We start from the raw sequence: 12,019 nt of genomic DNA, 5'->3' as shown, positions 1-12,019 counted from the left end.
AACCCACAAACAAAACACAAATCTCCACGGCTGATGGCAATGCCACTGTAAGACCTGACAGCGCCAGAGAACAGGAAATAGCCACAGCTCCCCACGGAGCTCAGCTCATACATGCAAACCAAGAACCAGCCCAAACCATTAAGCCCAAGGAGGGATAGCCTCCTAGAGAAATTAAATATCAGCTTCTTCCATTTCTACTGTCCTTGCAGCAGCCTGTGGGTACTTGGGCAATGCTCAGCCAACAGCAAACACAGTGGAAAGGCAGCAGGACTGGTCCACGTGCCACATCTGAACTGTGATTCGGCAGCGCTGTTCAGCCCCGCGGGTGGTCTGCTGCCACAGGGAATAAGGGCTGACACATTCTCGGATGCACTCTTTTTTGGACTGGCTTTCTAGTCTCTTTCTAACCCTTTGCAGGTATTTTTGTCCATATGTTCTTCCTGGGAAACATTATGCCTGATTCTCTTCTCAACTTGTGAGTTTGAGCCAGGCAAACCTCTCACATGGGGTAGGAGACTCATCCTTGCCCATCCCACAATGTCCTTCTCTTAGAGGGGATTGCTCTGCTCTTTCCGCCGCTCCAAGACCCCAGATAGCTGGTGCGACTGCCTGCAGCATGGGATCCCAGGGAGAGGAAGCAGCAGTGCTGATGCTAAAAGGCAACGTTCCCTACTGACAGCTTAGGACCACAAAATCCCCCCTTTCCCATGTCCCAGGATGCTCCCATCGCGTCTCAGGACCAGGAACCTGTCCTCCTCACGCATGTGAATCTCAGCGTGGGCCCTAAGGCTTCCACAGCCTTAGGAGAAAGGGAAAGCCTTAATCATAGCATACAACCACATATGTTTCACCTCCTGTCCAGGTGTGTAAATTCTGCTTTGAGGTAGCTGGACGTGTGGCCCAGAGCATCTTACTGGTTAGCCTTTGTCCTATTTGATAATTAATTTCTATTTTTAACACATACTCTGACAGCTCTCTGCACCAGTACAGGCAGAAGGAAGGAAAAGGCAGAGGAAACAGCCGCTGCAGCCTCCAGGAAGGCATGGCGTTTGCACACGGCTGCAGCAAGATGGAGCTCCGTGGAAGGTGCCCGTCCCCTCCCTAAACAAAATCACCTTTGTTTGATCCAGTAATCTGTTTCCTGACAGAAACGTGCTGCAGAAACCGCTGCAGCCAGGTGAGAAAGAGCAGCCCAAGGACGCCGCACTGAAAGGAGGCTCTCAGGGCGGCCGGCGGATCTGGGCTGCCCTGCTGGGACCCCGAGCGGCCGCGCAGCGGCCCCCCTCCTTAGGGGGAAAGAGGAGACGGGACCCTGGCGGTAGCTGCATCCCTCCTGAGCACCCAGCCAGCAGCTGGTCCCCGCCAAGGCGCTGGAGATGAGCTGGGAAACACGGAAGAACATGCTCCTAAAAGCACCTTAAGGCACGCAGAGACACGGCACAATTAACACCCCTGGAGAATTTCAGCTGTTTGCTGAGTGTGCCTAAGCTAGGCAACTATTTACTTAAGTATTTATCTGTGGGAGGTGAGCGCCTGACCGCTGAAAACACTTTCACTGCTGACAGGAGAGAGTTTCAGGTTCTTTTCCTTGCACAGCCATGGGCAGGGCTGAGTCCTAAGATGGTGCCCAGGAGCAGCCTGGAGACTAAACTACTGCCCTGCTGCTAGCTAGAGCCTGTGCTTGGGTTGCCCGACTGTAAACCGTTCCTGCTGGGGGGTGCCGCTGACTCCTCCATCTCTCTGCATCGCCTCTCCCGTCATGATTTCTCCTGGGGCAAAATCTCGCTCTCCCACACGGCTCCAGGCAACAGAATCCCACGGCACAACAACCACTTACAGATGACGTGTCCATGGGGACTAGCACGCGGGGCCCTTTTCCACCCAGGTCTGCAGGCGCCGGCGAATGTCGCACCTGCTTTTGCTGAAGCATTACTTACTTTAAACAGGACTGCTTAAGTCACAGCGTAAGAGATTTTTAATAAAAACCATATAGCCCAAACCTTGCTGAGGGTTACGATTTCGGAAGCGCGGACCTGTATGGGAATGTACAGTCTGAGAAGGTAGGCAGTGGTGGACCTTGCTGCTTTCCACGGTGTAAGAAATTGCATGGGGCAGAGATGCCATGTCTGAGCCAGCCTGTACATACAAAGTTGGTTCTGATCGTCCACATAGATCTAGAAAAGCAACCACTTGTTTCGGAGAGGACCTCGAGGACTCCAAATTCACATTCTTTCCAAACAAAACTAAAAAAAAAAAAAAAAAGTTGCACAATCTCCCCCAAATTAGCTGAGTTTTACCAGCATTTTATTATAATCCCTTGCCCTTCCTTCCGGCTCCTGGGGTTGAGTCCTGTTTTAACTAGCCACTTTCAGGAAGCAGAGGGAGGTTTTGCTTTTTCAGCTGCCGCACAGTTCGGTATACACTAGGTGGCACACATTTTCAGGAAGAAACACTTGATGCAGCTCCAGCAGGATTGAGCTGGGGAAAAGACCCACCCTTAACTGTTCCCGGTCCACAGGTCAGAGAAGATTGACACAACAGACTGGGTAATTAAAGCAATTAGCAAACAAGCCCAATCCAAAATCGGGTCTGTTTGCTGCTAGTCAGCCACAAAGCAACAAACAAACAAGAAAAAGCCAAAGAAAACAGCAGAGGTGGGGAAAGCCTCTGAGAAACAGAGAGCGGGAAGCGCTCTCCATCATGAGCACTCTGGAGCTAATGTCGAGGTCAGGACAGCTAGCACAGGAGAGACGAGAACCCGACTGGAGAACCTCGAGCGCTCAGCACCGGCAGATCCTTGGCTGCGTTTCCCTAACTCTCTAAAGGTAGGTACAAATTTCTCTAGAGAAGGAATTAAGACTTTGAGGCACAGAAAGGTTAACAGATGTTGATTCTCCTCCTACCCTCCCACTGGCTTCACATGCAACCTCAGGCAAGTCGGACACCATGGCCACCAAATTCTGTCTCCACTGGGAAGTCTCCGTTTGGAAAAGTGTCTTGTCGAACTTACAAGGCTTTCCTACGGATCTGCATCGACTTCAGCTGGAGCTGTGAATGTTTGGACCTTCCACGATATCCCACGTTCAGCACCCTGAGCAGTAGCCAGTACTAAAACGTTTCACCTAAGCAGCTCGAACATCATGTTCATCAAGCATAGCCAAGGAGAGAACGCCAGATCCTTGGACTGCAGGCTGGCACCATGCCACGTCCCCTGCGCTGCAGGGCACCCCGGGCATCTCCCATCACAGTGACGAGCAGAGGACATGTCCTCTTCAGCAGCCAAAGCAATTGCTGTTTCCCATGTGTCAGAAAGCAAGGTCACGCAGTAAAAGAGGAATTTCCATAACAGATCAAATCTGTGGTTTCTCTAATCAGCCCCTGACAGAAACCAGCACCAGCTGCTGCAGAGAGAAATAGAAAGAAATTTCACCCATTATACTCTGCCTGCAGAGGAATTTCTTCCTAATTCCTGTCACTTTGGGTTTGTCTGCTCAGGGAAATTAATCTGAAATCAAGTCGGCTGTGAATTTAGAGTGCCACAGCAATCTCAGAATAGCTTGGTCAGACCGTTTTCTAAGTGGTTGGTTATTCCCCAAAGCACAAGGCTAACCCTAGCAATTTAACTGAGCCTGAAGCATGAAGTTTTATATACATTAGTATAGGACTTTGAGTCAAAAACAAGTGAGATGGAGCAGCCATGGCAAAATTAATTCAACAAGCTTGCAGCCTTGCTGCAAGAAAAGAAATGGAGAAAAGACAAATATTTTGATAGTTACCCCAGTGTCCAGATTGCTCAGATAGAAGATGATCCCATGTTGGAGGACTTACTGCTTTGCATACTGATTTGGGGAGCATGCAGAGAAGGTCATTCGAGTGCATGTGCACAGGAAATAAGGCAGCCAGCTGAAAAAATGCATAAGGGACTGTGCTAAACTCTGTGGATTGTTAGGGTAAAAAACATCGAAGATTTTTGGAGCAGTGAGGACAATGAAGTCTGCATCCATGTGAACAGTAAGCAGAGTCCACAAAGAGAACTGGACACTGCGGGGCACGTTTCAAGCTCAAGGAGCATGTAGCTTCTTTGCGGACGCTCTCACAAAATAGTTGAAGGAATTTGCCCAGTGGGATCTGAAGTTCACAAACAGTTTGTCAGACCCAGAATTCATATTATATATGATGCCTGGGCTCTGCTAACCCCTTCCAGAGTATTTGGACTGCCATGGTATAAAAGTTGAGCTTGTTTAAGTGAAGAAATGCTGTGAGAAAAGGATGACTGAGGTCCAGCAAAGTGCTCATATTGCCGAGGCGTTCAACACCTGAGCAGTTCAGCGTGCATCACAGCGCCTTCCAGGTACTCTGCTGCAGGATGTCCTACTAGATCAGCTAATGAATCTCTGCCCTCTTCCAGTAGCTCAGCCAGCGCACTTTCAGCTTGCTCCCACGGCTCGCCCAACACCTCTCTAGTTTATTCCGGACGTATAGACGATGCCCTTTTGCCAACAACCCCACCCAATGCACCTCCGTTCTGCTCTTTCACAATCCCACCAATGCCCTGCAGACCTCATCTGTAACATCCGTCAGACCCTGGGGGTCCAAAGCCTGCGTCCAGCTCCACCCAGTTCAGCCAACACCCCTCAGTCCTTATCTGCAACATCTCTTCATATTCCAGTCATGCCCCACCATCCTGGATGTGGAGCTCTGCCATCGGCCCGCAGGCTAAATACAATATGTTCTTACCCTTCTTGATTCTCCCCTGAAAACTTTCTCCTGTTTAGGATTAGAGGATATTTAATGCCTGTCCACCTGTGCAACCATACGAATACGAGTCTGTTCACTGCATGGCTTTATAAAGTATATCTATTCTTTTTTCAGGCCCATGTGTTTCTAGGCATAAAGGAAAAAACCTGGATATTGCTCTTCTGGTCCCTTATTATAGCTGCAGGAGACATGAATTCTAAGCATCTACGTTGTAAATGTGAAACTTATTGCTTAAACAGACACATGACAAGCCCACTATCGATCACATTTGGCAATTATTAGTACTTTGTGAGTATTTTGAACTCAAGTATGTGACATTCTCATCTATCCTGGAACACATGAATCTATGCATATTTGCATACAAGGCTAAACCGCAGGGAGCTACAGCTCAGAAGAATATTTACTTAAGTAGCAATGTTTACGTGCTCAGCACTACGCACACAAGACCTGTAACCAGAAAACAGACCCAATATCAGCACTGGAAAGATGGGTCCCAGGTATCTAACCCAGGAAGCAGAAGTTTACAGTAGTGCTCCATGTCCATGGTGCAAAGTAGATCTATATAGGACTTTTGCTATAGTTATTGACTCCAAACAGAATGTATTGTATAAGCTTTTTATTTGAGCATGAATGTGCTCATAATGGAGATAGCGTTCCTACAGGGTAATAGTGGCAGTACTGGTACAGGCCAATAGGGAATCTTTTCAAGACATTATTGAAATGAAAAGTGTGTAATTATGAGAAATATTATTCTGTCAGACAGTGCTCACAAATCTTAATTAGCCCATGCTCCTGAAAGACTGGTGGTAAAAGTGAACTGGAGCAATTGAATAAAATTTGTTCAAAGTGACAAAATGACTGGAGGGCAAATGACATCGAGTTATGTACCTGAAAAATACATAACCAGGGAGACCTTTGGAGGAGGTACGTCAAGATACACCGTACCCCAGTTCGGATGAATCAGTACTACCAGGTGTAAAGTCTAGAAAAGCCTAGAAAGGTTTGATAAGGATTGGTGAACGCTTTCTGATTTTGAAATGTCTCATTGATCCTACCTGTAATGCCACATTTGGAAGTAATCTACCTTCCAGCAAGGTGTTTCAGAACTAACAGTTAACGTGTGTTCTAAATAAATGCATATTTAGACCTTGCAAGGGGTCTAATGAAGATTAGACAGGCAGCTCTCTGATAGAACTAAACAGTGCTCAGTTGTGAGATACCTGCTCTGCAGATGTGTTGTATTTAATGATTCTCATTCTGTGCTTAAACAACCAACATGTCAGTCATCTCCAGGGAGTTATTTCTGATTTACACAACTGTAAATGAAACAAAAAATAACCTCTCCTCAAGGACATGGCTGAGCAGCTGATCAGTCCCTCAGCTGAATTTGGTTCTAGGTAGTTATAGCCTCCCTAAGAATCATGAGCCACCTCCAACAAAACGAGTTAGTGCCCAGAAAGCAGTGCCCAAAGTTTACATCTAGCAGCACTAAGCAGAGTTCCTGGCTTTACCTCTAAAGAGGCACAGACATCACATGTATTCATATAAGTATACATATATACAGCATATCTGTGTATTCTACTCAGCTGTGAGCATGAAGTTAACAGTACTGCGAACATTAGTATATCTGCCATTTCTCTAAAAACAACAAATTCTTTATCCCAGGACCCAAGTCAGCCTAGAATCTGAGGCAGGAGGAGACCCCAATCCAACATGGTCCATGGAGATCCAGGACCACTGAAAGCCATTCATCTCCAGCCATGAGCAGCGACGCATGCTACCCCATCTTTCTAGTGCGATTTGCTTTGCAGAAACCCAACCAGCAGATAAGAGATACAAGAAACAGAAGAAAGCAGCTGCCAGGCTACTCAGCTTCAGATTTATATGCTCCTCCATGAGATCTGAGCGGAAGTTGAAAGTTTTGACAGCCTCCCAAACTTCTCCAATTGTTTTGCAATCCTGCAGGTGTGCGTTCAATACTTGGCAAATCCACAAAGCATTTCAAACCTTTCCCAGCCCTGTACACCTTTCCCATCACTGAGATCAAAACCTGACCCTCGCTAAATCCAAAGGGGCGGGAGAACAGAGAAAGCAAAGCTGCTCCAAGGCACAGAAGAGAGCTAGAGCTACGTATCAATTGCTAAGCAACAGCACCAATCTCGCTCTTGTTCTATATGACAAAAAGATTTCAACAAAAGGCATCAAAACAAAAATCTTCAAGGTCTCAAGAGTAAGGAAGAGTGAGGTCACTTTATCTCCTGCTCTTTCTTACTAATCCTGGATTGTCCCTGCAAAAGGCCTTGATTTAGCTCGGCCCAGAACACTCAGCGGAGAGCACTGACAACCTCCCTGGGCTTCTCTCCCCGTTTCCAGGTCTTTGAAGGGCACAAATCTCGTTCTCTCTTTGCTGCTCACCTTTACACTGAAACACAAAAAGGCCCTTTAATCCAGCAGGTGCTTCTCCCTTTTTCTGTTGCTTTCATAATCCTGCCTGCACCACCTGCAGGCACAAGCGCAATGATTAGCGCTGCCTGGATGCCGGTTGTGAAGCTTCTCGTTCAGTCCCATGAGGCCTGTCTCATATTCAGAGCGTCACCCAACGAAGCGATGCGGAAAATTTCACACACATTCAGGATTAATCTGTATATATAAATCTTCGTAGGGACCCTAAATTATTGACAGCCAAAGAACACTTTCTAGTTTGGGAGAACTCCTGCCGTCTCCCGCACGGACGCACCAGACCGCCAGCGCTGGCCTGGTTACGCAGAGGCAACCAGGAAGGCAGGCTGTTGCGGTCACCCCGCTTTAGCGGTATCGCATCGCCCACGCCGTTTTACGGGGTAAAGGCGCTTTTCTCCAGACGCTCTCTGCAAACACAGTACAAGGCCTGCCTCCGATCCTCCCTCTTTAGGAGGTGTAAGCAAGGGGAGAGACACAAAGAAAACCCGCCCGGGGCTGAGGGCGAGAGGCGGGCGGCTCTCGCGGGCGGGAGGAGAGGCAGAGCTGGAGGCTCTTGGGCTAAGGACCGAGGCGGAGGAGCGGAGGCGTCCTCCTCGAGCAGAGGGGAACAGGAGTGACACCAGGGCCAGCTGGGCGGCCGGCGCTGCACAAGGAGACCTCGGGCCACCCCCACGGGCCGCGACAGGCCGCGACAGGCCGCCATGGGCCTCCACAGGCCACCACGGGCCACCATGGGCCACGACAGGCCACCATGGGCCGTAACAGGCCGCCACGGGCCACCATGGGCCTCCACAGGCCACAATAGGCTGCCACGGGCCACCACGGGCCGTGACAGGCCGCCATGGGCCACGACAGGCTGCCACGGGCCACCATGGGCCTCCACAGGCTGCGACAGGCTGTCATGAGCCTCCACAGGCCACAACAGGCCGCCACGGGCCTCCACAGGCCGCCACAGGCTGCCATGGGCCGCCACAGCAGGCCATCATGGGCCTCCACAGGCCACGACAGGCCGCCGCGGGCCACGTAGCCTGCCGCCGGCGGAGAGGGCCCTGGCCCCGCGGGCCCGAGGGGGCTGCGTCGCCGGCAGGGCGCTGGGCTCCGTGGCGGTCGGCCGCCTTCCGGCCACGCACCGGGGCAGCAGGGCAGCGGCGCACGCCACTGCCGGGCCTGCTGCCGCGCCCCCGCGCCTGCCTCGTCCCCAGCCGCCTCGCTCGCACCCCGCGCTTGTCTCCGGCCCTCCAGCCCTCTGCGTGCACGCACGCACACGCAGGCATGTGCGCGCACACACACACACACACACACACACGTGCACACATGCACGCTCACACATGTGCACACACATGCTCACACCCATGTGCACACACACGCATGCACATGCACACATGCATGCACACACGTGCACACAGACGTGCACACATATGCACACACATGCATGCACGCACACACAGACGTGCATACACACACACACACATGCACGCACACATGTGCACACACACGCATGCACACACACAGACGTGCACACAGACGTGCACACACACTCACACGCATGCACACCCACCCGCACGCACACCCACCCACACATACACGCGCATATGTGCACACACACACACACACACACACACACAGACGTGCACACACACACACACAGACGTGCACACACGCACACACATGCACACACACACACGGATGCACACGCACACACATGCATGCACACACCGACCACACACAAACACACACCCCCCACCCGCGCCCCTCCCCCCGCACTACATCTCCCAGGCGGCCGCGCGCGGCGCATGCGCGCTGCCGCCCCGCCGCTGTCGGCCGGGAAGTGGCTGCCCCGCGAGCAACCGCCGCCGCCGCCGCCGGGAGTCACGGTGAGGGGCTCGGCCGGCCCGGGCCTGCGGGGGGGGCGGGGGCGGGGGCGGCTGCGCGCCGGGGATCAGCCCAGCTCCGCTCCGCTCCGCTCCGCTCCGCTCCGCTCGGCCGGGCCGGGGCGGCGGTGGGGTCCGGCGCCTTGCCGGCTCCGGGGTCGGTGCCGGGGCGGTCGGGGCCGGGGCCTGGCGCGGCGGCAGTGCCGGAGCGAGCCCGGGCACGGCCGGGGGCGGCGGGTCGTTAAGGCGTTTGGGTGCCGGCCGGGCCGCAGCCCCCGGGCCACCCCTGCTCCTGGCCGAGCCGCCGCGGGCCGGGCCGGCGCCCGTGGCGGGGGAGCCGCTCCAGGTCTGTCGGCCGCGGCGCCCCAGCGGGGCCTCGAACCGGCGCCGTTCGCCGCCGGGCGGCCCGGCCGGGTGCGGGCCCGGCCGCGCTGCGGCCGAGACGCCGGTTTGCTTTTCGCGGCGTGCGGTGGCTGCGCTGGGGCTGCCCTCGGCGCGGGGGCCCTTTGGGAGGAAGAGCGCGCTGCTGCGAAACCAGCTCTTCTGCTCCTGGCTCTGAGAGGGCTCGGAGAAACCTCTGCAGACCTGTCCTTATCACATTGGGAAAGGAAGGGAAAGAAAGGGGCTTGCCGCAGACTTCAGCCTCCCGTGACCGAGTCTTGACTGTGCTAGGACTGCTTTTAAACCCTGGCTTAATCATGTAGTTGCTCCGTGACTCAGTTGCCTAACAAGCAGAAGGTTTGGATTACTTTAAACAGGCTTCCTTTTGTCTACCTGGACAGTAGACGACAGCCTTTTTGCTGGAGAGCTGGGTTTGAGTACCAGCCTTGGACAGTGAGGGTCTGGGGTGAATTACAAACCTAAACAGCAGAAGCGAACGTTGATGAGATGTAGTGCTGCCAAACTCCTCTGCACCTCTGGTTCTGCAAGGCGTTCTCCACTGCTGGGTGGGCAAAGTCCTCCTGCCAGTCCTGCAGAGCCGTTTCAACTTGCTATCCCAACAGAAAGCTATCTGCGTTTTCCCCTGGTTTCGTTTTCTGCTGGGTTAGTGATTTGATTATTCCTGCAGAGGGATCTGACAGGCAGCAGAGCTCATACAAAGTGCATAGCAGGAGCAGGCAGCTGGGAGTGGGGTCTCCGTCTTTTGGAAGCTCTGGGCTCTCAGGGCAGCTCCTCTCTGTCTCGAGGAATCATCCCATAGTGCTCTTGAAAGTCTGCTGCCTTAGCTTTATTGTGCTTAATGAATTGTGCTATGGTTATACGGCCTAGAGAGCAAGGACATAGTTCTCCTTGCATCAAACTCTAAGTTCCTTCTTTGCTTCCAGCCCATGGTCTCTCATGTTTGTGTGGGTGTTCGTTACTGCCTGGACAACTCCTGATTTACCTCCGAAGCTGAGGGTAGGTCTGCAAAAGGATCTTGGAAATAGCAAATTGTCTGTGGGTAACTGTAAGTGCTTTCTGGTGTTTAAACAAGGAGATAGTATATTTAAGCAAGGAAGTGGTAAGAGTTTGTTGATGTAAATCTGTTTGTGCCGTGTGGTGTTTTATTTAAATCTTCTAAGGTCATCTTTAACTTCTAATGGGTGTGTTATGTGGCAAAGTGGCAGGACTGGCTGTGAATTGAATGAATCACCAGCTCCCATTGGCAGGGACTTGACTTTTGACTTCTCATATAGTATTTTGGAATCCAGCTGCATGGTCCAGTAGGGAACTTCTCTAAATGACATGGGTGCTGGTCTGTTGAGAGAATTGGCTTCCTGAGACTGGGTAGGAGATTTTCTTTCTACCTGCAAAAAGAAAATAAATAAATAAAAGCTTTCTTGTTACTAGCTGAAGCTTTGGCGAAAATGGAGAAGCCCTCCAGATTTTGCCAGGTTTGCACTCCCATGAGTAAATAATCTCCCTCCAAGTCGATAATCTTCTATTTCAGTGCCCTGGAAGGACCCTGGAGCAAGTGAGCAGGATGCTGGGTTTGGTTTGATGCCAGGCAACTGTTCTTATATTCAAGTGTACCTACCCTGTTCCCTTTGCCTCAGCATTCCTATTCATTTGTGCCTGAAATAAGTGCTCTGCCTAGTTGATAGGCAAATGCTTTGTTCTGCTCCAGTTACACTCTTTATTTCCTCCTCCAAAGGGAATTTTCTTGAAATTTGTTTTGAATGGAGGGAATCCAGGTTTTGGGTGGACAGGTTTTATTTCTTCTGTTCTTTTGGCTGCCAACCCAGCCACCTTGTGCTGTGATTACCAGCGAAGGCTACAAGAAAGCAGGACTGTGTCTAGGTCTGACCCCGACTGCGACCTCCCCTCTACCATTTTGCTCTATCCTTCCCCATCTTCTGGGTCGCTGCTAGCTGTTGTGCTACTCGGCGCTGGACATGTGTGTACGGAAAGGAGTGCTTAGGATAGCCAAAGCGACAGAAGTCAGGTGACTGGAAACAATTAAATGGCTTCCCCAAGATGGCAGAGCTGGGGAAAGGACTGGCCTCTCCTGATCTTTGCTTGGTTAAACGGTTCCCATTTCTCCCTGTGGACACCGTTGTGGCCTGATGGTGTCACCTGCTCATCTTCCTGAGTTCCTGGTCAGGACAGAGTGTCTTTTTGCAAAATATTCCCCAGCGCAGGTGGAAACTGGGGGCTTGAAGCAGCAATTACAGCCTCTTTTGCCAGCAATCAGACCACAGATGGCTGGAGAGCAAAGTCTCTGAGCAGCAGTGAGCTTAGCTGGGCAGTCTTGCTCTGTGGGTGGAGTCAGGCTGTGTCCCATTGGGCCCAGATGGCCCAGGAGCAATGAAGGGTTTGGGATTTGTGAGTTGAGGCCCCGTTTTCATTTGCAGTATGTTCCCCTCAGTTATCCAGCAGGAGCTTCATCCCTTGCAGAGAGCCTGCAGAGGACCTGTTGCATGAGTATATTTGCAGCTCCTGTTGCGCTG

General features: G+C 51.9%; 2 protein-coding genes across 10 annotated transcripts in view; one reads left to right on the top strand and one right to left on the bottom strand.

Moving 5' to 3' along the window:
• SSC4D (scavenger receptor cysteine rich family member with 4 domains) overlaps positions 1–10,408 on the bottom strand; it is a 36,279-nt gene extending 25,871 nt beyond the window's left edge. For both annotated transcript variants that reach the window (XM_068909516.1, XM_068909517.1), the window contains exon 1: positions 9,950–10,408. The gene's annotated coding sequence lies outside the window, so the exon portion shown is untranslated. The remainder of the gene's footprint in view (positions 1–9,949) is intronic.
• DTX2 (deltex E3 ubiquitin ligase 2) overlaps positions 9,003–12,019 on the top strand; it is a 46,490-nt gene continuing 43,473 nt past the window's right edge. For 3 of the 8 annotated variants that reach the window (XM_068909512.1, XM_068909508.1, XM_068909504.1), the window contains exons 1-2: positions 9,027–9,092; positions 10,415–10,487. The gene's annotated coding sequence lies outside the window, so the exon portion shown is untranslated. Of the gene's footprint in view, positions 9,093–10,414; positions 10,488–12,019 lie in introns of all 8 variants that reach the window. The other 5 variants (XM_068909510.1, XM_068909507.1, XM_068909514.1 and 2 more) reach the window with 4 other exon arrangements.

Source organism: Struthio camelus, chromosome 16 (genome assembly GCF_040807025.1).
Source record: "Struthio camelus isolate bStrCam1 chromosome 16, bStrCam1.hap1, whole genome shotgun sequence".
Classification (NCBI taxonomy): Eukaryota; Metazoa; Chordata; class Aves; order Struthioniformes; family Struthionidae; genus Struthio; species Struthio camelus.
The sequence above is the reverse complement of the archived record's forward strand: the minus strand, read 5'-3'. Positions and strand labels throughout refer to the sequence as shown.